At 43.2% G+C, this 16550-nt stretch overlaps 1 protein-coding gene across 1 annotated transcript in view; it reads left to right on the plus strand.

The window, feature by feature from the left end:
- Positions 1-720: 720 nt before the first annotated feature.
- brinp1 (bone morphogenetic protein/retinoic acid inducible neural-specific 1) overlaps positions 721-16550 on the plus strand; it is a 107834-nt gene continuing 92004 nt past the window's right edge. The window contains exon 1 of the mRNA XM_046839928.1: positions 721-1035. The gene's annotated coding sequence lies outside the window, so the exon portion shown is untranslated. The remainder of the gene's footprint in view (positions 1036-16550) is intronic.

The following is a 16550-nucleotide window of genomic DNA, read 5'->3' on the forward strand; positions in this document are numbered from 1 at the left end:
TGGTGTACTTGTAAATTTGTTCACTTCTCTTTAAATTGATTGTTCCACTGTACTGTGTATTGTACTGTATCGTTCGCCTTTATGAAGTGTGTGTGCTGTTATTGGTTCTGTTGTATTTATTTATTTTGAACCTCCTTGTTGTGTGAAGAATAAAAAGCCCCCAGTCTGAAGACTCTTCCTGAAATGGCTCCAAGAACATCCGGATCATCAGCAGTGCGTCTTCTGATGGACGTCCAAACAATCCTGGTCTTTATTCTTTAATGACCGGTTGTCAGTGTGACACGAGTGGAACGTGAAAAAACGTGACTCGTGAGTCTGCAGAGAGCTCGGCTTTCCCTCTGACCGTGTCACGTTCTCGGATTTCTCCAGGCATCTGTGCTGTGTGAACTACAACAACTCAATTTGTGCTGAATCGAATCTCTCCAGCAAAAAAACCCGAGAGCGCCGCTATACAAACAGCATATGTAATCTTTATATAATTCCCTCTTCCTCTTTCTCTCACTTCCTTGCTCTCTTTCTTTCCTTTTTGAAACCATTCTCCCTCCATCACTTAGTCAACCTCCATCACTTTCTCACCTCCCTCCCTTTCCACCCTCCTTCTCTCTCTCTCTCTCTCTCTCTCTATCCCTCCTCTCTCTCATTCTGATGTAGCCCGGTCCCTCCCCTCGCTGTCCTCCATCTCCCTCCTCTCTTCCCCTCTCCACTCCGTTTCTCCTCAGTTCCTTCCGCTTGCTCTCACCGAATGCACCGGCCGTCTCTTCCTCTTCTCCTGTTTCTTCTACTTCCTCTTCTTCTCTTCTTTCTCGGATATTTTCCACGCCGTCTCTGTGCATCACCTCTGCTTCGCATCTCTGACGTGCATCCCATCACCTCGCTGTGCGTTTCTCCTTCTTGAGCATGAGAAGAGTCGCTCTCTCCTCTGCCCTCCACCAGCATGAGCCGAGCACAGGGATCTCTGAGCGCAACTTTCGCACGGACGCATTAAATCTTCGCCCTGGAGCTCCGTTCCTCGTCACAGGAGAGAAGCAGATTTAGGTAAGAGCATGCACCTGCACACAAACCTGAGATATATATATATATATATATATATATATATATATATATATATATATAGTGTGTGTGTATATGCACATGCCCTTTGCATAGGTTGCAGTTGTGTGTTTGTTAGGTTGTACAGATGAGGATGCACCAGCACCAACAGCCCCTGCAATGTGATCTTACACACGCTGACCATCAGCATTTCCTCTCTTTCCTCTTCCCCGTGCTTCAGATTTGTCAAAACACTTTCTTTTCATCTCTGCGGCTTCCTCCTGGTTTGCACGCGCGATACCTGTTCATGAATTTTGTTTTTTTTTTTTACCAGCAGCGTGCGTGCGTGCGTGTGCGCGAGTCAGTGAGGGCGCCAAAGAAGCGATTAAAACTGCAGCGAGAAAGAAGGAGAGAAAAAAGAGTGATCGGTGGACAGAGAGAGGGAGAGCGAGGGAGAGTGATGCACGTTTTCCATCCACGTCCCGCGTTTCTTTCTCGCGTTCAACTTTACTATTAAAACAGCATCCGACAAAAAATAAAATGCAATAACTGCGTCTCGTGCAAAAAGGGGGACGTTTGTGCACGCGCGCTCCCGTGCAATTTCCGACATGAGAAAAACGTGCAAAAACGTCCGTGCATGAGATGAGCTGCGAAGGGAAGTTGCACGAGAGATTTTGCATACGAAAAAAAAAAAAAGCGAGAGAGAGAGAGAGAAAGAGACAGGGGAAATGCAGTAATGCGTTAGTGCAAATGCATTAATATTCTAGTTCACTCAGCATTTCAAGCATGCACGCTCTCTCTCTCTCTCCCTCCCTCCTTCCTCTCTCTCTTTCTCCTTCTCTCTCTCTCTTTCTTTCTATCTCTCTCCCGCGCGCGTTTCTCCAAAAGCAAACTCGTTTGCATCGACGAGTGTAACATTAGAGCGATGCGCACGTGCGACACGTCTAAAAAGCATTCTTAGGGGAACGTTATTTCTTTTTTATTATTTTTTTTTTTTACACGTTTTACACACGCAACTCGTCGCACACGCACGAACGCGCGCTATGGCTACGGCTCAGCACCTTGTCCCCGACGGCGGCCGGCGGGTGGCGCTGTCGCACTTTTGGCCTCCGATGTCACGTTTGACTTTGAAGGCTCGGTAATTGAGTGATTATGATGGATGCGTCCCAAAAAATACAAATGGCCGAGTATGATTGTGTTAGCACCTGCAACCAGATGAAAAGAGAGAGATAGACAAAGGAAGGGATGAAGGCAGAGGGGTGTCATTATTTATGGCCAACAGTCGCAAACTCATGGACAAAAATCTGAGACTATTGCTAAAGGTTTTCTACTTGTCCTTGTCGTTGGTTAAAGCGGCTGATGTTGCACCTCCGACTGCTGTGCAGGTTGAAAAGGTTAATCAGCTTTGACGTGGGTGGAAAATGGAGGACAATTTGGGGGCTGATTTGTTTTCCACACTCGACGTTTTCAGATTTACAGTCATGCTGAGTGCTGGGCCAAAATGCCAGAGGTGGCTTTAGGCGAACACCTGCGTCTCTTTGTCACGAGTCCATACAAACAACCCCTAAAAAAAAGTCAGGTAAAAGAGGAAGTGAGTTGAGTGTGTGTGTGTGTGTGTGTGTGTGTGTGTGTGTGTGTGTGTGTGTGTGTGTGTGTGTGAGATGGCTTAATGTTCTCTGGCTAGCCGTGCTGCATCCGAGTGATGGATTGACTGCTACCTGCTGTTGCCACAAACCTGCATGAAGAAGTGGGTCCATTTGGAGCTAACGGCCCGGAGAACACCATCTTCTCCGAGGTCCGTGTCTCGATGTTGGGCCTCGTCCTGAATATCAACAAGCAGCCTGCTTTGGCAGAGCGAATAATAAGCACTGTGTCGCGTTGGCAGGAGGCAGCAGGGTTGTGAAAGGGATTGTGGCTGCAGCTGGAGGACTTGGCGTCCCTTGGAAGCGGCTCCTCCGTGCGTCCTGTGTGGATCGCCTGTTTGCTCTGGGTTTATGGTGGAGGATTGTTTTTATTTTTTTATTTACTTTTTTTTAGAAACATTGCAGATTAATGAGTACGGCTGTTTTGGTTGTCAGCGTTCCAGACGATGTGTTCCAACGAGCTCCTAAATGGAAGGTGATTGGTGAGCATCGTTAGGAGGCTTGGCACGCACTTCATGACTGAGGCATTCATGTGATGTCATGATAAATGAGGAACCAATGTAGGAGATTCAAGGGCTGGGAGGAGTTTCGTAGGTCAGTCATGCAGCCTGTATGACTATTTATAGATCATGGATCCATTTCATTCAAGAACCGGATTTCTAGGATTCGGACAAATATGGTAGAACTGCACACTTCCATCATGGACATGATGATCCCTATTCCATAAACCTGAATATTACCCTTACATTAGCTTCCTTCTTTATTGGCCTTTGAGTTCCTTTTACACGTTGACATGCCTAATCTTTGTCCAAAAAATCCCTCTTCTCATGCTGAGAGTCACATCCATTTGATGTTCTTTTGATCAACGCAAAACCTCGACCAGATAATCTTACACAGTCCCCAGCCTGCAATCTCATAACTCTGCTTAGCATGTCAAAAAACTCAAGCCCTGGGATTTATTCAATACTCCAGGAAGCCCAGGAGGTAACGCAGAAGTGAGCCGAATGCTATTTTTACTTATCCCATCGTCTCTCTCTCCGATTCTGTAGACTGCAATTTGAGATTTGCACAAGTCAGCAGGAAAAAAAACAAAAAAAAAAATCCACCCCAAAAAACCCCAGTCTTCCTGCTGAATGGAGAAGTCTGGATGGCTGTCGTGGGATCGAATAATAAATGAATAATCCTGCATGCTGCAAAATTAATTAAGACAACCTAATCAATTGTTCATGAGATACACAATTGTTCATGAGATTCTCCCACTCTGGGAGGCTTATGGCAGCCTGCAAGCGAGGAAAACGTCGGACGACGGAACCCGAAGAGCAGGAAATTCTAAGAGTAAAGACTCTAAAAGCTCCTGCATGGTTTAGGAGCAGATCATTTGGCGAGGGATTTATCTTGTGGTTAAGGCACTTAGGTGCTTAATGGGATGTGGTGATGAGGCACCAGGGTTTATGAATTGACCCAGTGCGTACGTACACGAGGCGACGCACTGCGCTGACAGATATTACTTCTTTAAATACTGAAACTTCTCCGAACATTTTTAAAATTCCATAACTTCCAATCAGAACAACCAAGAGAAGCAATAGGAACGAAGAAAAACAATTACCAAAGTAAAAAACTAACACGCTTTGGCACGGAGGCAGACAAGATCATGCCGAGGTTCGAGTGGCCCGAGGGAAATGGAAGGCAATTTAAAAAAAAAAAAAAAAAGGAATGAAAAGCAGCCATTAAGTCTTAGAGACTGCGCTGTTTATTATTTCTGATCTTTTGCTCATTTTGTTCTTGGATAATCCCTCCTCGTCAGACTCCAGGCTTTTCAAGGCTGGTGAAATTTGCTCTGGCTAAGAATACGCGATGCAAATGAACCGATAATTTGTTTGAGAAACGCCTCGGAGAACGAGATCGAATTAAACAATAGATTAAGGACATTTTAAAGAGGCAGTAAAATATACATGGTTGTGATGATGGTTTCTGATTAGATGATTTTCGCCATTTTTTTTGTCCTTTTTGATATTTACTGAATTCTGTATAAAACAGGTGAGACTGTAATTTTATTACTGCCTTTTAGAAAAAATGCTAATCAGATCCATATTGGACACATTTGGCAGATAATTATCCAGAGTAATTTACATTTATCTCATTCATACAAATGAGTAGCTACTGAGTTACGGGCCTTGCTCAGGGAGGGCTGGGATTTGAACTCACAACCTTTAGTTTCAAAGGCGTCAACCACTAAGCTTTGACCTCCCCTACACAGTGTCCAGGGCTATTCCATATCCCGCATTCTGTTTTTGGTGTATAAACGCATCAAATGAAATGCAACACAAACATACCTCGTATGGCTCGCAGCAACATTCTGACATTTTTCAACCGAGATTCGCTAATCTTACTTCCCGCCAATCATCAGTCCTTATTTCATATGTTTTTTTTCCCCTCCATCCTTCATCTCTGCACCTGATCCCATGTTGACCTTCAAGTTTAGCGAGATAAGGCTACCGATTCCGAGCTCACTGAGCGCGCTCTGCTGACAGCCAATCAGACTTTGGGGAGGAAAAAAAGAAAAGAAAGACATGGAAGAACATAGTTTTTATTACAATGCGTTTGGCACTGGCGAATGCAGACGTCTACAGAGACGGAGACGGGTGTTACTGAATGCTTGGCCACCGTTCTGTCTGATATCCATAAATTATTAACTGCAGTGGTCATTTGCAGTGATTAACCTCAATAATTCATCTAGTTGTTTAATTGAAAGGTCTGAATGAAAGGCTTCTGGGGGATCATTTTCCAGGGACCCTGTTTTTTTTTTTAACCGCTGTTGACAAATTGGGGGAACTGGTCCCTGTGATCGATGGTACAATGGCCCACCAGCTGGTCCTCCGTCTGAGTTTTTCCAGACGAGGGTGCTAGGATTATTAATAAACAAAGGCAACCTGTAGGTGTGGGAAGGAGGGAAGGGGGGTTCCTGCCAGCTGGCTCAGTCACTTTCCAACCTCGTTCCCACTCCTCTGCAAGAGAACCGTCCCGCACCTGCCAGCCGGATGACAAATGAAAGCCTGCGTTCACAAATTCCACACGTGTCCTTCCTCTGTTTTTTTGTTTTATTTTGTGTCTTTACTCAGGTGTCTGTTTCCTTCAATCTAGTCCCCAAACTGAAATGAGAGATAAAAGGCAAACGACTGGTCCCCAGACAAACAGGTTCTCATCCCCCTCGATAAGTACTACTGAGGATGCTTGAGCCAGAAGGCCTAGCTCAAGTGTGCCACAAATGAAGGCTGGAATAAGGGCTTATGTACCTTGTTCCTCCTCTTTGATGTTCAAAGCTGTGCAGCCATGGATCTATTGATCACCAGAAAACATAAAACTAGCTAATGGTAAAGCTCATGCTTTACTTGTTTTTTTCCCGGATCAGACAAACAAATTCAGCTTTGATAATTAGCTTAATCCAGGCGGCTGGTGCATGAATTTTAAGTGACTCGTTATGATCAGGGTCGAGATGCGCCGTCTTATTAGAAGTCCTCATTGGGAGAGCTCTCGGCAGTGTTATTTTTCCGACAGCAGGGTTGGAGGTGGTACACCGGATGGAGAATGCTTAATGTAGTGGAGGGAACAAGCGTGACTCAGCATAATGCCGCAGCCTCAAGGATCCTCTCCAGAGAAGCAACCGCCAGCGCTCGAGATCTCAACCCTTCCTTACCTCTTCTCCTGCATCCCCGTGATGGGCTGCTCCTGGATCAGATTGGATTTGAGTGACATCAGAATAACCTTGAGCAAGTCATTAAGCAGTAGCACTCGAATGATGTTGAGGATGATTTTCCTTCTCAGAGAATATGCTGCTTCATAATCATGGGTGGTACCTGATCGGTTCAGAACAAATTTTGCACTTGGGGAGCCTTTTCTCATATTGCTATCTATGCATACTGTATGTACCCATTAAGTTGACCTCAAAGCCAAGGGCTGGTTAATATTTCCACTCCGCATGAATGAGCCTTTGATCTTGGACCATTGTGCTCGGCTGCAGTGACTTTTTAGCACAGCGTATCGAGAGGCTTCAAAGCAGAAGGGATGCAGGCTTCAGAAAAGTCCCATAGCGAGTACTGCATTTCAAATTGCAACACAGGTCGGAGTCGAGGAGAAAACAGACGAGGGAGAGAGAGAGTTAAAAGCAAAAGCTACTGAGATACAGAGAGAGAAAGAGACAGAGAGAGAGTGACGTTCAAACCAAGTTGAGGTTTTGCTTTAGCTGTGTGCTCGATTTACCCATAATTACCCAATGCTATTTCCTGTGTCTCGGCCCTTGCCTTTGAAAAAAGACCAGCCATTCTTTAATCTTGTCACTTCCCCTGACTATGGAGCAGAAGGTTGGGAAGTACCTATTAGAGAAAAGAAATTGCACAGGGCCCTCTTTTTGCCCCTTTTCCAGATGGCTTGAGGGACGGAGGAAACAGAAAATGGAGGGCGGCAGCGAGGAAGAGAGAGAATTGGGGGGAGGAGGGAAGTGAAAGAAAAGAAGAAGGGTGGCATGGTGAGCTAAAAGCATAGAGAGACTTTCAAAGAGCAGAATGCTGCTGAGAGTCTCAATACGAGTTAGTCTTGGGTTTCAAGCCAGGGAATACCGCTGAGCTGTCATCACGAAACCAGGAAGTAATGTAGGAGGGTTTTTGTTCGAGAGCCATTTTATTATTATCATTATTAGTATTATTAGTATTTACACAGCACTAAGCTCAAGCCCTGGGGAAGTCTGACACACACCGAGACGCTATTATATCAGGATTAGCTGTGATTGATTATTTATGGGATATTACGAATTGAGAGAGACACGCTCACTTAGCGTTTTATAAAACCTTTGCTGGAGCCAACGATGATGCTCCGAATCTTTTTTTGTTCTCTTTACAAGCAGGATATAAGCGAGTGTCTGTGAGCCAAGTGTCATTTTATAGGCTGTGGTTTCATTGTGCTAACTTTAGCAGCGGAACTGTTACGTCGAACATCCTGTGAAATACAAGTACGACGTATCGGCAGGCTTATGAAACCGGTTTTAGCTTGGTAACACATTACACTGCTACCGTTAGAACCTTTGAATTCACCGATTATTTATTTTCCAGTAGTGATATTGGAGATCTTGGTATTGGGTAATAACATCCACTGGGCAAATTTCTGCAAGCCTTTGTTGCTAGATTATGTGAAACCCCAGTGGTATGATGGTGCCAGGATTTAGGACAAGGGCATCACACATACACATTTGCAGCTAGCGGCAATTTAGGAAGTGTGTTAGCCCCCAGGACAAATTAGCACGCAAAAGCCAGGCACTCGACATGCCGGACCGACACGGCCTCCACTAGTGTATGTTAAATTTCTGCTAAGCATTTTGCTATTTATCTTCACTCCAGCACGTCCCATAAGTCTGCCTGCGCGAAGGCGATGCATTTATTAAGCCAAGAAATAACACAACATCACACACTCAGCAAGGAGTCTCCGAGTGACCCAGCGGCCTTTGCTCAGCGATGAGCTCGGGCGTGCTGATGGACCCCCGACTCCCTGGCTCAGCTATCCGAGCTGATTTAATGGAGCCGTGTTCAGATAAATCGTTACCTTCCGGAACACTCTTATGCATTTTTCAGTGGTAATCTGTTTTTTTCTCCACTGACTCTATTCAGGTTGAAAGACGCATCCACAAACAATTCCACTTAATCGCTCATGAAAATTGAACGTCCCGAGTTAAAGCCTCTGTGTTTGACACGTTAATACTGAAAAACACGTTACACTTTTGTTTCATCAAACATCCTGGAAGCTCCAGCAGCCCAGAATTGATGTGCTGATTGTCGAAAATTCCCCGTGCTGCATTTTCTAGTGTTTGTGATTCGGATTCTGATGATGTGCTGCATATGGATGACCAGACGAAACCGAAAACTTTCCCCCGAGGTGCAAGATTGCAAAGCCAAGCACGTGCACAACATGCCAATGATGCAACGTAGAGGAAATGTGTACCGGTGCAATGTTTGACAAGGACAGAAGTGCTGGTTCAGCAAAGCCATGCACACAAACACACCTCCGGCTGGAAGATCATCATCAAATATCCCATCAGTGATAGAGTTGATATCAGTGTCACTGTGCATCAAATTGTTTACGTTTACAAAAAAAAAAGGATTAATCCCAAGAATTAGTCTAAAAGGCTCCTTTATCAGAGTCTCAGCGTCCTTCCCTCGTGTAGTAGTGTTACTCTCTGTCTCATTTGCATAATGTTTTGATATTTCTGTCACCTGGCCCCGCCCACTTTCCCTCGCTAAGAGCTGTAATTTACAAATAAGTGTAAACGTAAAGGTGTAATAAAGATGTCCTCATCTCGGGACTTCTCTCCTCATATCGCTTCACACAAACCTGTGTGATGGATGATCAACTTACAGCGTTTGATTTCCCTCTATAACAAAACTAATTTGGTTTATTCCTCTGGATGACGTCCCGGGCAGCTCAAAGGAGAAATTCGGACCTCTCATTAAAATAATTCTCTCATTGCTGGAACGAGGAGGAAAAAAAAACGACAGGTTGTGTAGTAGGACTGTTTGATTCTTTTAAGGTTTATGAGCTGATCTTGGAGCTGATCTTGGTGCTGATCTTAGCATGGATCTAAGAGCTGATCTTGAAGCTGCTGATTTTGGTGCTGATCATGGCTCTGGTCTCTGTGCTGATGTCAGAATTGATCTCTGTGCTGATTTTTGAGCTGATTTTGCAGCCGATCTCGTAGATGATCTGTGAGCTGGTCTTTGTGTTGATCTTTGTGTTGATTTTGGAGCTGATCTCTTCATAGCTCAGCTTGCAGATCTGCCTTATGAATAATTTAGCTGCAAGTCCTGCCTCACCGCGAGGGTTCGGATAAACTGTGTGTTGTTTGTGACTACAGGAGACGTTGTTTTTCTTGTGAGGTGATTCTTTTATAGCAAACAGAGAGCAGGAATAAAGATTTTCATTATTTGCATGACATTTCAGAGGTGTTCCGTAATGTGAGGCTAATCTTACTATGTCATATTTCACATGTTTATCGATTGGGAACAGTTTTAGGCTCCATACTCTTACTGCAGCCTTATACTGAAGAGAGATGGATGGATGGATGGATGGATGGATGGATGGATGGATGGATGGGCAGATAGACAGGTGGATAAAATAACAACTAATTCAAATAATTAATAGATGGATCAGTAGATTAATGCATGGATGATAAGATAAATAAATAGATGGATGAATTGGTGGATGGATAGATAGATGGATAGACAGGTAGAAAAAAAAATAGATGGGTCAATAAATCAGTGCATGGATAGAAGGATTAAGGGATTGATGAATGGATTACAAATTGATAGAAGAACCTATGGATGAATAAACAAACATAAAAAAACAAAAAATAAAGAAGACAGATAGATAGATAGATAGATAGATAGATAGATAGATAGATAGATAGATAGATAGATAGATAGATAGATAGATAGATAGATAGATAGATAGATAGATAGATAGATAGATAGATAGATAGATAGATAGTTAGTTTCACTGTGGAAATGAAAATCCGAAGGGAGTTCCTGTTCCTGTCTTCATGAGCTCCATGAGCTACAAGCGTACATCCCTCTGCACTACATCTTCTGAGCCCCAATGGTACGTCCTGCTGTTCTGCACGTGTAGCGCTCAGTTTCCAACAAACAGCGGCGAGCATCTGATCTCCTGCCGTTCACGCCTTCCCAATCTCACTGATCCAAAGATAAACGGTGGGGATGCTTTTGTTTTTCTTTTTTTTTTTTCATCTCTGCTGCTGTGTGAAGCTACAGTACAAATATTTCCTATTAGGTTTGGATCATGAAATTGTTCTGAAAGCACACGTGATTATAAAACCAGCAAGCAGCAGGCTACCAGATTAGCATAAACGGTATTGACATATTAGCGGTTAACTAGTTAATGTGTGTGTGTGTGTGTGTGTGTGTGTGTGTGTGTGTGTGTGTGTGTGTGTGAGTGTATGAGCATCAGTGCAACATTACGCAATTTTTGCTGTTAAAAAAAAAACACCTCCTGATTTTCAATCCACTTAGGTTGCTATAGCGATAAAGCTCATTAACCTAATCAGCGATGTGATTACAATGTCCTCTAAAGATCTTCAGTTCCACTGAAATAATAAGAAGGAGATCTTTGCTATTAGCTTCACTTCTTCTTCTTCTCTCATTAGGGGTCGCCACCGCAGATTATCTGTCTCCATTCGCCTCACTCTGTCCTCTACCACCTGCATGTCTTCCCTTACCACCTCCTTAAACCTCCTTCTCCGCCTTCCTCTTTTCCTCCTGCCTGGTGGCTCCATCTTCAGCATTCTTCTACTGATTTACCCCACGTCTCTCTTCTGCTCATGACCAAACCATCTCAATCGCTACTCTTTTAACTTGTCAGCTAACAGGTACACTTTATGTCCAAAAACTTTAACTATTCCTTTCACTTGAACTAGGAGACCCAAACTTGTTCCAGCATGACAATTAAGATATACTGTACATGGGATGGAGTGGAAGATCTTCTGCTTTAGAGCTCCAACACTGTTGAACACCTTTAGGATAATTATAAATGCTGACTGCACCTCAGGCCTCTTCACCTCACCTCTATCAGTACCTGACTTGGGTGAATGAAATCTCTACGAGAACACTTTAAAATCTAGAGAAACATCATCTCAGAAAAGTGGAAGTTGACACTGGAGACTCCGTCCATAGATGTTTGAAAAACATCTCCTTCCATGAAACCTTAATAGGTTTTTGTAAAAAAAAAAAAAGAAGAAGTAAAATTGTATTACAAATATTTACAGTACATTGTTCCTGTTTCACGGCGTCCTTGAGAACGTGGTGAACCTGAATTCTGGCAGCGGCACAAAAACAAAACCGGACTGCTTCAGTAATTATTTTGGTTCCTGATGGAGGTGGAGATGATTATGATTGCCCTGGGACTTGGGTCCATGGGGCGTGAGCACCACACTGAAACCTGTCCAGCTCTCTGAAGCGTCCAGATGGATTATGGCCGGAGACATGACGAGGATCGTGCGGGTTTTTGTGTTGACGCAATATTGCACAAGACTGAGAGTAAGAAAAGAAATAACACGATCTGGTTTCATCACGGCAGGCGAGCATTCGAAATCGCAGCAGGTTCATTTTTTTTATCCTTTGTTCTTCATGGATTCACATCGTTGAGTCATAAGAGCTTCTGGAGGCATCGCTAAAGCGTCAGTCTGAATCAGAAGAGGGTCAGAAGTTCAGCTCGCTCGACACGTCAGGATGTGAAGACGATCGAGGATCGTGTGAAAGTAGGAGGGAGGCATGGCGTAACTTCACTGTCACCATCACCGTCCGATCAGAATAAAGAGATATTACGCACATGCTGGAGACACAGAGGCCGTTAATCGTGTTGCAAATAAGTGTGAGCTGTACTGCAGGATGACACGTGACAGTCTGTAAATCAGAACATTACAGTATCTGCCAGATATTTTGTTGTAGTAGTGGTGGAAGTAGTGGCAGCATTAGTAGTATTAGTGGTTAAAGTGGTAGTCGAAAGGTGCTTTATATTTGTCACAGGTACTTTGCAGCACATTGAACTTTGCATATCCCAGTGATGTAAGGAAGCTGGGATGAGAGCATAGGGTCAGTCATGATACAGTGCCCCTGGAGCACAAAGAGTTTAAGGGCCTTGCTTAAGGGCCCAAATAGTGCCAGTCTGGTAATACTGGGACCCCCAACTTTCCAATCACTAACTAGAGCCTTAACCACTGAGCTACCACTTTCCCCTAGTGTTAGTGTTGGTTAGTGGTTGTCGCTCAGTGGTTAAGGCATTGGACTTTGGATCGGAAGGTCACAGGTTGAAATCCCACAACCACCAAGCTGCCACTGCTGAGCCCTCAGCCCTTCCCTGTAAGTCACTCTGATAAAGGCGTCTGCCAAATGCCATAAATGTAAATGGTGGTAATAGAAGTGATAGTAGTGGTAATAATGGTGGTGGTAGTAGTAGATTTGGTGGTCACAATGTAAGTGGTGGTAGCATTAATAGTGGTAGTAATAGAGGCAGTGTTGGTGGTGGTGGTGGTATTATTGGTAGCGGTATTGGTAGTGATAGTGGTGGTATTAGTGTTAGTGGTCGTAGTGTTAGTGGTTGTAGTGGTGGTGGTAGAAGTAATAGAGGTAGTGATGGTGATAGTAATAGTGGTGTTGGTGGTGGTGGTGCTTATAGTGGTGGTGGTATTAATGGTAGTTGTGGTGGTAGAGGTATTGGTGGTGATGGTGGTATTAGTGGTAGTGGTGGTGGTGGTATTTGTAGTGATAGAGGTATTGGTGGTGGTGCTAATATTGGTGGTGGTATTAGTGGTAGTGGTGGTGGTGGTGGTATTTGTAGTGGTGGTGGTATTTGTAGTGGTGGTGGTGATGGTGGTGGTATTTGTAGTGGTGGTTGTGGTGGTATTTGTAGTGGTGGTGGTAGTGGCTGATGTTAGCTGAGTAATTAGTGTTATTATGGTTTACAGTGTTTTTTTTTTTTAGCAATACAAAAAGCTAAAAAAAAGGAACCCCAGTGTGAAAGCAGTGAAAGTAACTTTGAATAAAAAGGTGTGTGTATACGGCCAGACGTCTGTAATATCTGCTGGTCTGGTGTGTGTCAGTGTAATGCAGTAGAGCGTGTAATCCCCAGATGGCATAAAGCACTCAAAACTAAAACATCGCGCAGTCTCTGCACATGACACGAGCAGCGGTGTGCGTGTAAACGTGAGGCGTAGAAGTGTATCGTAACGTTTCTTCTACGAGGCTCCGAGAGCAGCATGCAAGCTCGTACGGCCATCTGCTTCCTGTCCCTGCGGATCTCTCAGATTTACGGACCCCCGCCGCGTCCCATCATCTCCTGCTCCATCATGCGAAATCACACGTCAGTAAGGATCGCCTCGCCCAAGCACTCAGCTCTAGAATCAGACATTTCCGTCCAGAGATTCTTTTTCTTGCGGCCTCGGAGACAGGAAGTGGCAGAGAAACAGAGCGGTGGGGAGGAAATGAGGTCAGTGCTGAGTTTCAGAAGAGGAGAGAAACCTGGGCTGATAATGAAGCAGAAGCAGCAGCAGCCGTGGGATGGAAACTTTGCTCATCTCCTCCGGGGGGGCTGCAGGTCCTATCTCCTGAGACGCATGCATCTGTTCCGCATCCTTGTATGTGCACATTTGTTTGTGTGTGTGTGTGTGTGTGTGTGTGTGTGTGTGTGTGTGTGTGTGTGTGTGTGGCACTGAATACGCCTGAAAGCCAAAGGCTTAGTGCTGAGCAAGCATGTTTTTTCAGGTCAGAGATTTGATGCATCGCACAGCTTGTGTTTTTTTGCGGCTGTTTTATTCTGACAAGGACAAGGACCTCTAAAATACGGTCCGCTAGCAACACGATATGGCCAAAAGTTTGTAAACACCTGAGCATGATTATGTTCTTTTTAAACAATCTATTCCACATTGAGTCCCCATTCGCTGTTATAATTACCTCCACTCTTCTGGGGAATGTTTGCACTAGATTTTGTGGAGATTTTGAGACAAGGGTGTTAGTAAAGTCAGGAACTGATGTGGGTGATGTGAGGAGGCCTGGGGTGCCATCAGCTTTCCAGTTTCCAGGTTTGTGCAGGTTGATTTTGTATTTTTCTGACATTTCTGACAAAACACTAAACCAGCAGCAGCACGTCGGTTTCGCTGCCTCTGCAGAGAGACACACCGCATTCAGAGCAAAGATCTGTCCGGATGTGAGGTCCACCATCCATCAAACACACAACGCATTTAAATCAATTCATACTTCATATCATGTGTCAAGAGTTTAAATCCAAATGATTTCACATCAAAATTGAACGGAATAATTTCCTATTAGCTCCAGTGTATCGTGATTAGGGTTTTTTAACCACAAAAGTATATAAAGAATATATATATATATATATATATATATATATATATATATATATATATATATATATATATAATACAAACATTTTAATAAAAAATACAAAGACAAACATATATGTAAAATGAATTAAATTTAGATCATAAAAATAAACAGTAAAAAAAAAATTTACTAAAATGATACACCAACATCATATGTGAATAAATGTACTGTATGTGGACTTCTATCTTACCTTTTTTATTTTTTAATAATAATAATAATAATAATTATTATCATTATTATTTTATTATTATTATTATTATTATTATTTTTTTTTTTCAACCAAATTATCCTTTTTTTTTTTTTTTATATTAATAACAATAATAATAATAATAATAATAATAATAATAATAATAATAATAATGTAATCTACAGAAAGTATATTTTAAGCTAGATGTATTAGTTTTATTATTGAGATGCATGATGTGGGTTTAATTAGAACAAAATAAAAAATAACGTGTGATTTATAAGCTAAAATCTACTTTATGACTTCACAAGGCCAGCAAGTCGCACTTCAGCTCACCTATTTATGGCTTTCAGAACATAAAACTAAATATAAAGTCTGATGCGCTGACTCGCTGGAATACGGCTCTGACTTTACCTAAAATTTATGTTGCGATTCTTTTTAAACCCGAATCATTGATTATACACCAGAAAAAAAAAGAGTAAAGTTGATTAGGGGTGAAATAGCTTTAGTTTGATTTGATTCTCTGCCGTTCTGCTGCGCTTCATTTATCTAAATTATCCCCAGTAACACCTTGACCATCTGAGTCGCCGGTCCCGCTCGGTCATTTGGGTCGTGTTAATTACTTTTTGGCTTCGGTCCAAACCTTGGCATCTCCGGTTTCTAGACGTGGAACGACGTGAAACAAACGTCCCAACCTCTGCAGAGGTTTTAAACTTCTCCATCGATCTCCGTGTGGACGACGGCGATAAATACACCATGTGGATAAATTAAAACAAAGCGTCAGCCCATTAGTGAATTGGTTTGTTTTGAGAATCGGCCATCGATCGTGGGCCCTGCCGATCGGGTCGAGGTCGGGACGGGGATTTAATTATCCTCACGGCAGCGCGCACTGCTGAGCCATGACTTCAGAAGGTCAGAGAGCGCAAAGGGAGAAGCTCGGCCCTAAAATAGCACAAAATCTGCTCTAAACCAGCTCGGGTGCTCTCGGGTGCTGGGCTCAGGGGTGATTCTTAAAGTGTCAGGATTTTGGCAAGCAAATAGCAAAAAAGAAAAACATTATGTTAAACACAGGCTAAAATTTTAGCTCGCTAGCAATTTCCTTAACTGCTTCGGTTTTTAGAAAAACACCACGTCAGTTTAGATCTAAAGAATTACTATTATTTTGGCTATTTTTTTTCTGTCTGCTTGGTTTTTAACAAATCCACCCACCCACCAGGTTCACATCCTGCTTTTGTCATTTTATGGTTTTTGCATGTTGCTTTTGTTTCTCTGCAACAAACTTGGGAATGTAATGCAATGAAGATTGCCTTTGACCTAACACATCTATAAATGTCCAGATGTTCTACTTGATTTTCATTGCAAAACCCTTGGCTTGAAGAACAGCTTTACACACTCAGAACCCGGACACTTAATTTCTCCAAACATTCAGCTGAAATACTTTGCTGTGCCTTCTCTAAATCTCACCGAAGATGTTCTTCATTAGTTGGAATTCCAGTTCATCTCAGAGCAGTTCAGTAGGACTGAGGTGTGGTGTCTGGGCAGGTGGTTCTATGATAGATATCACTTCAGACATCTGTCTGCTCTCTTAATACCACGTACAGAACTCAGACGTGCGCTTCGGCTCATCATCTTGTTGTACGGTGATGTCGGTTCCGATGAGCCGCAGTCCAGATGGAACTGCACGGTGATGAAGTGTGGAATAGGAGCCGTGTTGGCTCACTTTCACTTTTTGGGAACCTTCCCTGC

The sequence above is a fragment of the Silurus meridionalis genome, chromosome 25 (genome assembly GCF_014805685.1).
Source record: "Silurus meridionalis isolate SWU-2019-XX chromosome 25, ASM1480568v1, whole genome shotgun sequence".
NCBI lineage: Eukaryota > Metazoa > Chordata > Actinopteri > Siluriformes > Siluridae > Silurus > Silurus meridionalis.